The following is a 15414-nucleotide window of genomic DNA, read 5'->3' on the forward strand; positions in this document are numbered from 1 at the left end:
CCTTGAGAAGGGCACTAGGTGGCTCTTTTCTTCTAGAAAGAGAGACACCCAAAGGTACAGATATACATTGATTCCTGAAGAGTTAATAATGGTTTCATTGGATGGTCAGGGACTTTGGAGAAGCATGATTGGAAAATTGGAAGCAGGGAAAGTCTAGGAAAGAAATAGGTCGCTGGACCTCTCTGATGAGGCACAGAATGTGAAGATACTTGGCTCCGTGTGAATGCTCACTGAGAAGACAGACAATCCATAAAATTGGGCAAAAGACTTGTGCAAGTTCACCAACACAGAGGATATTCTAACGGCCAATATATACAAAAGTGTGTTCAGCATCATTAGTCATTGGAGAAATGGACATAGAAGCACAATGAGATACGACCACGCACTCACCAGACTGGCTCAAATTAAAAAGACTGGCGATAAAAAGTGTTGGTGAAGATGTGGACGACTGGAACCCTCTGACATTGTTGGTAGGAGTGTAAATTAGTACAATCACCTCGGGAAAACGTTTAGAAGACTAGGAGAAGTAAACATGCCCAGACCCTATGCTCCAACAATTCCACCAATGGGTACGTGCTCAACAAACATAAGCACATACGCTCACCAAGAGACGTGTATAAGACTGCAGCTTTATTTTAATAATTCTAAACTAGGAACAATGCTAATTTCCATCAACAGTGGAATGGATAAATAAATTCTGCTATAGTTATAAAATGGAACCCCTCAGAATGATGAACAGGAAGAAAATCCCGCTACACGCCATAACATGGATGAATTTCACACACATGAAGTTGAGCGAAGGGAGTCAGATGCAAAGAGCATTTTTTATTTTTACTTGTTATTTCATTCATACGACAGTTAAAAACCAACAAAAGTCATCAGTGGAACGGAGGTCAGAGTAGTGGTTATGCTTTGGGTCTTGCCTGGGAGGGTGTAGGTTGACGTTTTCTCGGGTATTTGAAGTGTTCCATTTGATCTGATTTGATTACACAGGTGTATAGATATGTATAGATATATAAAAATTTGTCAAACTTCAGATTCGCGCACTTTATCTTATGTAAATTTAGCCTCAATTTTTAAAATTAAATTAAATTAAAAACATACAGAAAGCATCATCCTAAAAATAAAAACATTGGAATGAGTCCCCTGGAAATCAGGGGTGTCTCAGTCAGCTTGGGCTGCTGTGACAAAACACCACAGATGGGGCAGCTTAAACAACAGACATCTATTTTCTCACATCCTGGAGGCTGGAAGTGCAAGATCAAGGTGCCGGCAGACGGTTCCTGGTGCCGACCCTCTGCCGGGCTTGCAGATGGCTGCCTTCTCATGGTTTCCTCACAGGGAGGAGAGAAAAACCTCTGGTCTCTCCCTTTCCTCCTATATGGACACTAATCCCATCATGGGGCCCCAGCCTCATGACCTCATCTAATCCTAACTGTCCCCCAGACGCCCCACCTCCAGATCCCATCGCATTGGGGGTTAGGGCTGCAATATGAACTTTGAGGGGACACAAACATGCAGTCCATAACAGAGCCCAACTGTGTCTTTAATATAATTTACACTAGGCTTCATTTCCCCCAAGTAAAATCTTCCCATGTGGGGCCGGCCGGTGGCCAAGTGGTTAAGTTTGTGCACTGTGCTCCGGCAGCCCGGAGTTCACTGGTTCAGATCCTACACAGCGCTCATCAGGCCACGCTGTGACAGCATCCCACAGAGAAGATCTAGAAGGACTTACAACTAGGATATAGAACTATGTACCGGGGCTTTGGGGAGAAAAAAAGAAAAGAGGAAGACTGGCAACAGATGTTAGCTCAGGGCCAATCTTCCTCACCAAAAGAGAAAAAAAAAAGGAAATCTTCCTGTGCTTTAATTTTGCTCCATTAAAATAAGCCTAAATGATCACAAAGAGTAAAATCAGTAGACCCCACTCCATGCCTGCTGGCTAAGCTGGATTTCTCCATACTAACTGGTTGCTCTCAGGACAATTTCTTGACCTTATTGCTTTTCCCACTTGCTTCTGACCAGAAGGATCCCAGTGAGGCCTGTGGCGGCCAGGCCCACTCCTGGGACATCTGCTGTCACATCCACTGTTGTGACCACATCAGTGACCTGCAGCAGAAGGGAAGGGGAGTCATGCTCAACATCAGGGGTCTGACCACAGATGCATACATCCATCCTAAAATTCATATGGAATCTCGAGGGGCCCCAAATAACCAAAACAATCTTGAAAAAGAACAAAATTATAGGACTCACACTTCCCAATTTCAAAACTTACTGTAAAGCTACAGTAATCAAAACAGTATGATATTGGCATAAAGACAGACATATGGATCAATGGAATAGAATTGAGAGTCCATAAAAAAAGCCATATATCTATAGTCAATTAATTTTTGACAAGAGTGCCAAGAACATTAAATGGGAGAAAGAATAGTGTCTTCAACAAATGGTGCCGGGACAGCTGAATATCCATACGCAAAATAATGAAGTTGGACCCTTACCTCACACCATAAGCAAAATTTAACTCAAAATGGATCAATGGCCTAAATCTAAGAGCTAATACTACAAAACTTTTGGAACACAACATATGGGTAAATTATCATGACCTTGCATTTGGCAATGGTTTTTTAGATACGAAACCAAAGACACAGGCAACAAAAGAGAAAACAGACAAATTGGATTTCAAAATTTAAAACTTTGGTGCATCAAAGGACACTATGAAGAGAGTGAAAAGACAACCCACAGAACAGGAGAAAATATTTGCAAATCATATATCTGATAAGAGTCTAATATCCATACTGTATAAAGAATTCTTACAACTCAACAGATTCTCAATTAAAAAATGGGCAAAGGACTTGAATAGACATCTCTCTAAAGAAGATATACAAATGGCCAATAAGCACATGAAACGATGCTCAATGTCATTGGTCATTAGGTAAGTGCAAATTAAGAAACAATAAGATACCACTTTGCACCCGCTAGGATGGCTATACAATGGAAAATAGCCAAGTGTTGGTGAAGATGTAGAGAAACTGGAAATCTCCTACATTGCTGATGGGATCATAAATGGTGCCACTACTGTGGGAAACAGTTTGGCAATTCCTCGATAAGTTAAACATAGAAATACCGTGTCACCCAGCAATTCCACTCCCAGGCATATACTCAAAAGTGAAAACAGGTATTCAAACAGACACTTGTACATGAATGTCCATAGCAGCACTATTCACAACAGCCAAAAGGTGGAAACAGCTAAAACATCCATCAGTGACAAATGGATAAACAAAATGTGGTATATCCATTCAATGGAATATTATTCAGTCTTAAAAAGGAATGAAGTACTGACACCTGCTACGACATGGATGAACCCTGAAAACATTACGCTAAGTGAAAGAAGCCACAAAAGGCTTCATGTTATATGATTCTATTTATATGAAATATTCAGAATAGGCAAATGCAGAGAGACGAAAAATAGAACAGTGGTTGCCAGAGGCTGGCGTAGGGAGAACTGGGAGTGACCGCTTGATGGGTATGCAGGTTTCCTTTTGGGGTGATGAAAATATTCTGGAACCAGATCCTGATGGTTTCATATATTGCAAATGTACCAAATGGCACTGAATTATACACTGTAAATGGTTAAAATGATGAATCTGATGTTATGTATATTTTAGCACAATTTAAAAAGAAGAAGAAGTCTTAAGAGGAGCACTAAGTTTGGACAATTCAACTTCCTGACAAAGGCAGATTGATGGGCTGGCTTCTCCATGAATCTCTTCGTTTTTCCCTCATGGTTTCAAGATGGCTGCCACAGCTTCAAGCTTCTCATCCCCACGTGATAACATCCAAAGAAGGAAAGACAGTGGGCAGAAGCTTCTCCTTGATGATCTCACGTGTTTTCTCAGGGAAGGAAACCTTCCCCAGGAGCCCTCCAGCAGCCTGCCTCTTAGATTCTCGTTTGCTAGAGCCAGGTCATAGGCAGACCCATAAACCAATCACTACAAAAGGAACGGGATTCCCGGGCTGGGGTTAAACCAGTTATGATTCATTCCCTGACGCTGAGTGAGGGGCTCTCCTTCCCTTAGCACATTGCTGCCCAGCAAAGCTTGGACTCTGTTAGCAAGGAAGAAGGGGGGCACGGCTGTTTGATAGACAGGTGATGCATGCCACATCCTCTTCTATAATAACATCGCAAATATCCTTTGGAAACTCCCATACTTCACTCTCAAAAAAGTAGTTCAGTTGGAAAGCTGGAGGTATCACATTCCCTGACTTCAAAATGTACTACAAAGCCATAGTGACCAAAACGGCATGGTACTGGTACAAAAACAGGCACACAGATCAGTGGAACAGAACTGAAAGCCCAGAAATATACCACACATCTACGGACAGCTAATCTTCGACAAAGGTGCCAAGAACATACAATGGAGAAAGGAGAGTCTCTTCAATAAATGGTGTTGGGAAAACTGGACAGCCACACGCAAAAGAATGAAGGTAGACCACTATCTCACACCATACACAAAAATAAACTCAAAATGGATCAAAGACTTGAAGATATGGCCTGAAACTATAAAACTCCTGGAAGGTAATATCGTACACTCTTTGACTTCGAACTAAAAAGGATCTTTTCAAATACCATGTCCTCTCAGACAAGGGAAACAAAAGAAAAAATAAATAAGTGGGAATTCATCAGACTAAAGAGCTTCTGCAACGCAAAAGAAACCAGGATCAAAACAAAGAGACAACCCGCCAAGTGGGAGAAAATATTTGCAAATCATATATCCGACAAGGGGTTAATCTCCATAATATATAAGGAACTCACACAGCTGAACAATAAAAAAGCAAACAACCTGATCAAAAAGTGGGCAGAGGAGATGAACAGACATTTTTCCAAAGAAGATATACAGACGGCCAATAGGCACATGAAAAGATGTTCAACATCACTAATCATCAGGGAAATGCAAATCAAAACTACACTAAGATACCAACTTACGCCTGTTAAAATGGCTGTAATCACTAAGACTAAAAATAACAAATGTTGGAGAGGGTGTGGAGAGAAGGGAACCCTCACACAGTGCTGGGGGGAATGCAAACTGGTGCAGCCACCATGGAAAACAGTATGGAGATTCCTCAAAAAACTAAAAATAGATCTACCATATGACCCAGCTACCCCACTACTGGGTATCTACCCAAACAATTTGAAATCAACAACCCAAAGTAACATATGCACCCCTGTGTTCATCACAGCACTATTCACAATAGCCAAGACATGGAAACTATCCAAGTGACCATCGACCAATGATTGGATAAAGAAGATGTGGTATATATATATATATATAACGGAATACTACTCAGCCAGAAAAAAGACAAATTCATCCCATTTGCAGTAACATGGAAGGAGCTAGAGGGAATTATGCTAAGTGAAATAAGCCAGACTGAGAAAGACAAACACCATATGATTTCACTCATATGTGGAATATAAACAAGTAGTGGGACAATGAAAACAGTTCAGTGGTTCCCAGGGGAAGGGGAGTTGGGGGGGGACACTGGGGGTGAAGGGGAGCACTTATGTGGTGACAGTAAAGAAATAGTGTACAACTGAAATCTCACATTGATGTAAACTATTACGAACTCAATAAAAAAAAAGTAGTTCAACCGGGGTGACTCCAGCTCAAGCATTCAGGAGTGGACAATAAGAGTCACAACGATGGTTCAAGGATGGGCACGTGACCTAGCCTCACTGATAAGAGGCATCCTCTGAACTTATCTGGAATTTACCAGATAAGACGCACTCACTCTCTGCTGAGCTTGTTAAACTACCAGATTATAACCCTGAAGTCACCAGGGTGTTCATCTTTGCCACCACATAGTGGATTCTGCCTGAAAATGAAGCCAGTGCAGAAGACAGAGCCAGAAGACTGGAGACCGAGAGTAATACATGTGTTCCTGAATCCAGCTGTGCCTGAAGCCAGCTGTAGCTTAGGACTTTTCAGATATACGGGCAAATACTTTCTCCTTTTCACTTGACTCAGTTTGCATTCGGTTTCTATCATCTGCAATTGAAGAGTCCTAAATAATATAGGTGACAAATGGGCCAGATGATGAAAGGCCTGAATGTGAGGCTAATAAGTTTGGACCTTTTTCTGGGGTAACTGGGAACCACAAATGGGTTTTAAGCAAGGGAAAGACATGACCAGATAGATGTGGCATGGCCCTTGTTACAGAAGTTGGGGAGCCCTTCCCTCTGCCCTTGGATAGACCAAAGTCAGATCCAATGGCATACTGTTTAAAACTGGAATAATTACTAAATTCCCCAACCCCACCACTATCAGCTTTATCAGAGACAGACTCTAAATCAAAAGAATTTAATGAAAACTAGCGCCACTCCCTGAGTAATAAACTGAGCAGCCACAGAAAGTAAGTATGGATTTATGATGCCCCTAAGACCCAGGCAGCACAGGGAGGAATGCTATCTGTAAAGATAATAGCCATGCCAATGAGAGGGAAACACGTTTATACTTACTGATTCTAGAAACTTCTGGGGGGGCGGGTCTTTGAAAGACATGCTTCCTTAAGAAGAAATCTAATGAGGAAGCTAAGCAGGTTCTGCAGCTTTCACTCTCCCAACTGAGTTAAAATTAGGGGGTCCACTACACTCATCCTTGCTCTGAGTTCCAGACGCCATTCATCACTGAAGCTTGCTGGGCTGGCAGGAAGCGAACATCGGTGTCCTTCCAGCTGAAGCCCAGGACTCAGCTCTGGACAACAGGATGCAGGAAGGAACCCAGATGCAAAACCTCCTGTGGAAAGGGGTAGAGTCTTCCTTAGGAAGAGAGCTGTCTTACTTAGAGACTGAGAAGGAAATTCATGTCCACATGCTGGATGAACCTGAGGACCAGAGGGCGGAGTCAGAAGAGACGAAGCATCCATGAAGATGAAGATGGAGGATCAGGTAGTGCTTTTTCTGTTTGATACATGGGAATGTTCAAGTGAGCCAGAATTGCAATCTCTGCTCCTTATATAATGTGAATGCCTTGAGAAAATGGCCTAATTCAGTGTTTTGCAAACTTTTTAGTGTGCATAGGAGTGACCCATAGGGCTTGTTACAAATATAGATTGCTGGAATCCTTCCATGGATTCTGATTTAGTAGAAAAAGTTGTTTATGCCTATTCAGCATCCTTCATCCCTCCTTTTGGTACCCTGTGGGGAAACAATGTGAGGGACAAAATACATAAGCACTTACTCACTAGCTCCCATCCCTATGGTCAATGACAGCTCCACAGGCATTGGTTCCACCCACTTCTAGGATGCACATGTGTCAGTGCTGAGTAGGCTCCCACAAGCGTCCCACACTGAGGTGTCAGAGATGCCCCAGAGCAATAAGCAAGGAGTGGAAACTATGGGCAAGGTGCCATCAGGTTGTACCTATCCAGAGTTGGCAGCAGTGGCTTGAGAAGAGGTCTGACCGAGAAGATTTGAAGTAATGCACAAGAGGTCTTCTGTATGGTCCACCTCTCGAACTCTCAGATCTGTTCAGGCCCACCATTAAGTCCAATCCAGGGGCCGGCCCGGGGGTGTAGTGGTTAAGTGCGCACGCTCCACTTCTGCGGCCTGGGGTTCACAGGTTCAGATCCTGGGTGCGGACATGGCACTGCTTGGCAAGCCATGCTGTGGTAGGTGTCCCACATATAAAGTAGATGAAGATGGGCACAGATGCTAGTCAGGGCCAGTCTTCCTCAGCAAAAAGAGGAGGATTGGCAGTGGATGTTAGCCCAGGGCTAATCTTCCTCAAAAAAAAAAAAAAAGTCCAGGGGCCAGCCCGGTGGCCAAGTAGTTAAGTTCGCATGCTCCGCTTCAGCGGCCTGGGTTTTCACCGGTTCGAATCCTGAGCGTGGACGTGGCACTGCTCATCAAACCACGCTGAGGCGGCATCTCGCATGCCACAACTAGATGAACCCATAACTAAAAATACACAACCATGTACTGGGGGGCTTTGGGAGAAAAAGGAAAAATAAAATAAATTTAATTCATTAATTAATTTTTAAAAGTCCAATCCATTACAAGAGGATTTGTAGAATAAGCTACGTTAATTATCTTCCTCAACTATCCCCATTCTTGATTTCTCTCACCTACACTCAGCATTTTGCTCATCTGGTCAGTGACCCTGAGGCGAAGAAAACACCACCAGTAAGTGGCAGCAGTAGTGGTGATTTGAACCCACATAGTGTGTCTCCAGAGTGTGGGCCTTTAACCATTACACTATAGCGCAGTGTTGACGAAAATTTCAAGGTTGGTGGCACCCAGGTTCAGCAAGAAAAACTGCCCCAGCTGGTTAAAGATGTCTGCCATGGACAAGGAGGATGGTAAGTACACCCCCAAAAGCACAAGCGACCAAAGAAAAATAGATAAATTGGACTACATCAACATTTAAAACTTCCATACTGCAAATGATACCATTAAGAGAGTAAAAAGACAACCCACAGAATAGGAGAAAATATCTACAAATCGTATATCAGATAAGGGTCTAGCATCCAGAGTATATAATGAACTCCTACAACTCAACAATACAAAGACTAATGACCCAATGTAAAAATGAGCCAAGGATTTGAATAGACATTTTTCCAAAGATATATAAATGGCAAAAGAGCACATGAAGAGATGTTCAATGTCACTAGTCGTCAGGGAAATGCAAACCAAAACCACTACGGTATAGCCCTGTGCACGCACTAGAATGGCTACAATGTAAACAGTGGACAATAACAAGTGTGGACAAGGATGTGGAGGAATTGGGTCCCTCTTACACTGCTGGGAGGAATACACAGTGGAAAACAGTTTGGTGCTTCTTCAATAAGTTAAACAGAGAATTACAATATCACTCAGCAATTCCACTTGTAGGCATATACCCAAAAGAACTGAAAACAGATGCCCACGCAAAGACTTGTCCATAAATGTTCACAGCGGCACTATGCACAGTAGCCAAAAGGGGGAAACAATCCAGACGTCCATCACTGAAGAAGTGATAAATAAAATGTAGTATATACATACAATTGAATATTGTCCGGCAATAAAAAGAAATGAAATACTGATATATGTTACAACAAGGATGAACCTAGGAAACATTATGCTAATTAAAAAGATGCCAGTCACAAAAAGCCATCCCATGTGATTCCATTATACGAAATGTCCAGAAGATGCAAATCTATAGAGATAGAAAGTAGATTAGTGGCTGCCATTGGATGGGGGGTGGGGACAAAGGGGAGTGACTGCTAATGGGTAAAAGTCCTAAAATTAAATCGTAGTGATGGTTGTAGAGCTCTACGAATAGACTAAAAAACATTGAATTGTTTACTTTAAAGGAGTGAATTGGGGCTGGCCCCGTGGCCGAGTGGTTAAGTTCATGTGCTCTGCTGCAGACGGCCCAGTGTTTTGTTGGTTTGAACCCTGGGCACGGACATGGCTCTGTTCATCAAGCCACACTGAGGCAGCGTCCCACATGCCACAACTAGAAGGACCCACAACGAAGAATATACAACTATGTACCAGGGGACTTTGAGGAGAAAAAGGAAAAAAAATCTTTTAAAAAATAAATAAAATAAATAAATAAGTGAATTGTATGGGATGTAAATTATATCTCAGCAAAGCTATTTTTAAAAACCTGAAAGTCTCGTGTCCCAGGAAACCCCTCTATCCCTCAGGCAAACCAGGAGGGTTGGTCCCCCTAATGCCATCCTCACTCATATAAATGTTTTCTTTTTTTTTTTTTTCAAGATTGGCACCTGGGCTAACAACTGTTGCCAATCTTTTTTTTTTTTTTCTGCTTTATCTCCCCAAATCCCCCCTGTACACAGTTGTATATCTTAGTTGCCGGTCCTTCTAGTTGTGGGATGTGGGACACCGCCTCAACGTGGCCTGACGAGCGGTGTCATGTCCGCGCCCAGGATCCAAACCCTGGGCCGCCGCAGTGGAGCGCATGAACTTCACTCAGCCACGGAGCCGGCCCCTGGTTTTTTAAAAAAAGAAGAAGGGGGTTGGGAGAAAATGCAGAGTCTGGGTGTTAGGCAGCTTTTTGCGTTAGCAATGCTGTGTAACAGACAACCTGGACACGTAGTCATTTACAAAAGCAAACGTGTATTTCTTGCTCACAGGTCTGTGAGTCAACTATGCCTCAACTGCGCCCGCTGGGCTCAGCTGGACTCGGGTGTCTCTCATTCTAGGACCCAGGCTGAAGAAGCAGCATTTCTCTGCTGCATGTTCTCAGGGCGGGCGGCACAAGCAGAAGAGGCCAAGCCACGCCACGCAAACGTGCACGAAGCCTCAGCTAGCACACAGCTTCCTTCACGCCTGCTCACACTCCACTGGCCAAGGCAAGTGGCATTGCCAAGCCCAAAGTCAGAGGCTTGGGAAAGTATTCACTGCCTAATGAGAGGCTCTGAAAAGTCTCAAGGTAATGGGGCTGGGCGGGTAATCTTATTTCAGGGGGGAGTGGAAGAGCTGGAAACAAGCCAATCTACCCGGGCTACTGGGCGACATACTTGCCATTCCTGCTCTATGAGACATCTGTCTAACGTCCGCTGCATTGGGATCTTTTTTCTTTAAGAGAAATGACTATATTTTAAACTCTGATTATAAAAGTAGTAATATCAGACGCTACAGAAAACTTTAAAATGTAAACCTTAGCTATAATCCCACCATTCAGGGTTAACCAACGTTAACAGCTTGGTGTTCATTCTTACACACTTTCATACGTATATATAATCACACTCATGTTATTTTTAACACCATCAGGATTACGATACATACTGTTTTGTAATCTCTATTGTTCGTTAAAATTTCATTAATACCTTTCTGTATAAAAATATAGATCATTTTTTAATGTTTGTACGAATTTGATGGTACTTACATTTTCGATGTGTTTATAAATATTTTTTCACCAATAATTCTGCCATCCTAAGAGATTTATTTCCATTTCTCCTGCTTCCTTCCAATCTGTATTAATGTTATTCAATTTTTCCTTCATCATAATCATAGTATATACGTCTGTGGGTTTGCACACTTAACATTATTTCATAAATGCTTTTCCATGTTGTTACAATCTGGGTATCTGTTCTTTTTGGTGCTCACATACCATCATTTAATTAGCCAATTCCTGTTCTTGGACATTGTGGTTATCTCTAGCATTTTACTATTACTTTCATTCATTCCAAAAATTCTTATTACATTCGATTGGCTGAGTTTTTTCTGCCTTCTTTTCCACCATTCTTCCCCTCATGTCAAGTGGAGGTGGGATGGTGGTTGGCATTTTCCAACCGTTGAATTCAGGAATAGTTTAGTAATTCAATAGTAGTAGTTTACTGGTATAGATTTATATAATTCGTAGCCACGTCCTTATACAGTTATTGACAGCTGTCCTGAATAGGAGTGGCTTCCAGAAATTCTCCTATTGCCCACTAAGCTGATTCAGCTCATTTTGTGACACCAAAGTACAGGGCCAGAAGTTATTTGGTGACGGGAGCACGTCCTACAGTGCCCAGCACCAGAGGCACATGTGGGCAATGGAGGAGAAGCAAGGTTTGAAATATACAGAGCTAGAAGCTATGGGAAACAGTGGCCACATTTTCTGATACGTGAGAAAAGCCCACCTACAAGGAAAGGATAAGGCTGACACACAGAAAGAGGCAGAGACCGGGATGGAAAGAATGTTCCAGTGGTATTCACATCCTGGGTCAGTTACTCCTAAAGTCTGATCGTATCCCTGCTCTTCCCACGATTGGGCAGTCAGCCTCTCCTTGAATTCCACGAGCCAATAAATCCCCATTTTGTTTGAACAAGAGCCCAGAAGTAGAGGCACCGAGCTGACGCTAACACCACAGCTTCTGGGCCAGTGCTGGACCTAGAAAGATGGACAAGAAATGGACCAGCCCTCAGGGGCCCAGAGACTATGAGAAACCAGGATAGGCAAACAAACAATTACACCGTGCTGTGCCGACTTTCCTAACACAGCTGTTCCAACTGAAGTGAGAGCACAAGAAGGGGACCCCTGAACACATGCAAGAACGGAATACATTTTAGCCGGGAGTGAGAGTCTGCTCAGTTTTAGGGAATAAATAGTTCAAGCGGTGAGCATTACTATGACATCTTTGTTAGGTCATTATTTTTCTTCATTCAGATGACGTTAGGGTAATTCAGAAATAGGATTACTAAGCTGAAGAGCATAGACATATATCTATCATGGTCTTTGCAGACCACTACAAAATACCAAGGGAGTTAGGAGGCAAGCGGCACACACCCCCTCTTACTTAGTCCCCTAAGTAAGTTAGAGCTCTGTCTAGCTTTATTTCCTGCAGCAGCCCTCTCCCTGTCCCCTCTTGTCCCCAAGGCCCAATCTCATATTCCAAGACCAAATTCACTAAGTCAAAAGACAAATTACAGACATACCTGTCTAGGAAGTCTCTACCCTCTCTCGTGCCCACGGGGCTCTCTCAACAATTAAGAACCCAGTTCCTCTAACAAGTAGTCATTTAGCACTGACTATGTAGCCAGTGGATGGGGACTCCTTTTAACACTGGACTTTCCCCTCAGACGCTCGGTGCAGAGGACTGGCTCAGCAGCAGGTGTGATGGAAATGAGGCCCAGCTTGGCAGTCAGACAGAATCGCTCTGTGACTTCCAAGTTGTTTGATCTCAAATGACTTCTTTCTCTCGGATTCAGTTTCTTCGTGTATATATTGGAGCTAATAATATCTACCCTTTCATTCATTTAACAACTACTTAAAGTTCACTAAGAGACAGCGCGGTACTCTAGTGGAAAGAGCAAGGACCAGACAGACAGAACCGGAGTTGAATCCTACTTTGCAACCATATTTCATTACATCGAGGACATCACAGATCGCAAGATGGACCATTATTTTATGTTCCCCCAAGAAAAAAAACACTGCCAAATTCTGCCACAATGATTTCTTATCTCTTGGAATTGTTATTAAAAGACCTCTTTTGGGCTTAGTGATATTTTGACACAGATTTTTATTATAGATCACTCTTCCTATACATAAAAATGAAAATGTAAGCAAAATAAATTGGTTAAGGTTGTCAAAGCCCTCTGAGTGGAGACCACCAGAAACACACCTATACTTAAAAAGGGTTAGGTGTATTTAACTTGCCGCAGTAAAGGAGAGTACACCATTTGGGACACGCTCATGTGTCTCCCTAAATTTGGGCTCTCCTTCCACGGTTCTGTGGAGGGATTAGGGAAGTGGGGACCGGTTCTGGATTGAACGCTATCAAGAAGCAGGGGCAATTCAGACACTGGGTATCTTTATAATGTTTATCTAGGAGGCAGGAGGATCAAGCAGAGCTGGAGTTACCCTTGGGAAAGAAGCAGCAATCACTCAGAGAAAGGCGAAGTCACTGTTGTGGTCATGAAGTGGCCTCATCTGTGTCGCATTCTAAGCGTGGTTTATGTTCTGCTGGTACCATCACTGTCTGACTATCAGACCGGCCACCTTACGCTTTCTTGGTATTCCTACAACTTCACATTGACATCCACTACAGAAAGCATCTCCATTTCAAAGATGTGAAAATGTGGGGGGAAACGCCCATCCTGGATTTGATGAAATAGGATTCTGGCTGTATTGCCTTGGGCAAGTAATTTAACCCTTTAAGCCTCAACTTCCTGCTCTGTAAAATGGAAACAATACGATCTACCCCACAAGGCTTGTGAGGACTAAGAAATAATGTCTACAAAGTGCTTGGCATTAATACTGGGTGTGTCACTCAGTCCAACCAGGGAAACAAAAGCCACCATAAGTGTGTAAAACAGAGATCTTAAGGCAGGGTATTGGTGACACCTGTGACAGAGGTGATATAAGGGCTGAGAAGCCCAACAGGGGACAGTGAGGCACCCCAGAGGTTAGCAAAAACAAAAAGCTGCCAACACTCCTAAACTGGAGGGGCCGATGGAGGAGATGGATTTAATGGAGCCCAAGGGTGAGGCCACCCTTCAGAAGTTGGAACCACAGCCACCTCCCCAGTAGGAGCTGGAGCCACAGAGGAGCCTCGCCTGCTGCTGGAGACCCACCTGAGCCTGGGCAAGAGAGGGAAAGAGAAGAAATATCAGGGATCTCTCCTTCCTCCTTGCCTCGAGTCTCCTGCCACTGCCTCCCACGGGCCAGATCCAGGTCCAAGGCAGCTGTCTGCGCAGCCTGAGAAACTGCATCCGGCAGGGCAACAAAGAGCAGAGCAGGAGGGCAAGGAAGGAATCTGCCCCCAAGGCTGGAGACCGAACATTTGACAGAAATTAGTTAAACAAGCTCGCTAACACCTTTAATTGTAAAACCTTTAAAGTACTGCATATTCTTGAAAGTAAAATTTTTCACGCAAAAAAATACTGTAGGGGCCAACCTGGTGGCGTTGGTGGTGAAGTTCCCGGGCTCCACTTTTGGCTTGGATGCTGACCGTGGACCTACACACCACTCCTCAAGCCACGCTGTGGCGGCATCCCACAACTAGGATGTACAAGTATGTACTGGGGCTTTGGGGCGGAGGGAGAGGAAGATTGGCAACAGATGTTAGCTCGGGGCCAATCTTCCTCACCAAAAGACACACCTTAAAAAAAAAATACTGTAATCCATACCCACCCGTTCACATCTCCTTTCCCGCCCCCAACCTTCTACATTATTCTGAATTCTGTGCCCCGTCTGATCCAGGGCATTTTAAGATGGATTTTCATGCTCGATTGCAATCTCAGCTCTCCGCAGCAGACGGAGAAGCCCCTTCTACGTCACCGAGGTAAAAGCTCACCCACAGTAGGATTACGAGACAGCAGTGTCATGGCCACTGGACCCTGGTCTTGGGGCTCTCAGGGATTTCTGTGTGACCTTGGGGAGGGTCACAATCTCTGAACTCACGTGTAAAAAATGGAAATTTTAATCGGGGGTGGTACGCGTGCGCCAGCACTCCACTTGGCTCTTCCTCTTTGCATTCCCTTGTCCAGAAGGCTCCACAGTGTTTTTTGAAAAAAAGGATGAATTGTCTAAGAAAACAGATAACGTGCCCAAGGTCACAAGCAAATCGGAAAGAATCCAGGCTGTACTCTTCCCACGCCAAGCCCTCCGCCTAGAACAGTTAATCCTTTCCACTCCCCCATCGCTTCTTTTCCCGCCCGGGCATCTTCTGGCGGAGGAAGGCTGGTTCAGGGGAAGGCAAAAGCGACCCCGAGCAAAATCTGGGGGCGCCTGGCAGCGCTCTTCAAGCCAGCAAAGATGCCCGACTGGAAGCTCAGCGGAGGGCGCCCCGCGGGGCTCGGCCGGCCGGCTCGCGACGCCCCCCGCCCGGGGGAGCGCGGGTCCCCGCTCGGGGGCGGCGATCGCCGCGTGGGCGCGGGAGGGTGGCCGGGAGCCCGCGCGCCCTTCCCGCCGCGCTGCGGGT

At 44.2% G+C, this 15414-nt stretch overlaps 1 long non-coding RNA gene across 1 annotated transcript in view; it reads right to left on the reverse strand.

Annotated features, from left to right (window-relative positions):
* LOC106781487 (uncharacterized) overlaps positions 1–15391 on the reverse strand; it is a 41139-nt gene extending 25748 nt beyond the window's left edge. Inside the window, exon 1 of the long non-coding RNA XR_001378095.3 lies at positions 14895–15391. This is a non-coding gene — a long non-coding RNA (uncharacterized lncRNA). The remainder of the gene's footprint in view (positions 1–14894) is intronic.
* Positions 15392–15414: the final 23 nt, after the last annotated feature.

This window comes from Equus caballus, chromosome 12 (assembly GCF_041296265.1).
Source record: "Equus caballus isolate H_3958 breed thoroughbred chromosome 12, TB-T2T, whole genome shotgun sequence".
Lineage (NCBI taxonomy): Eukaryota > Metazoa > Chordata > Mammalia > Perissodactyla > Equidae > Equus > Equus caballus.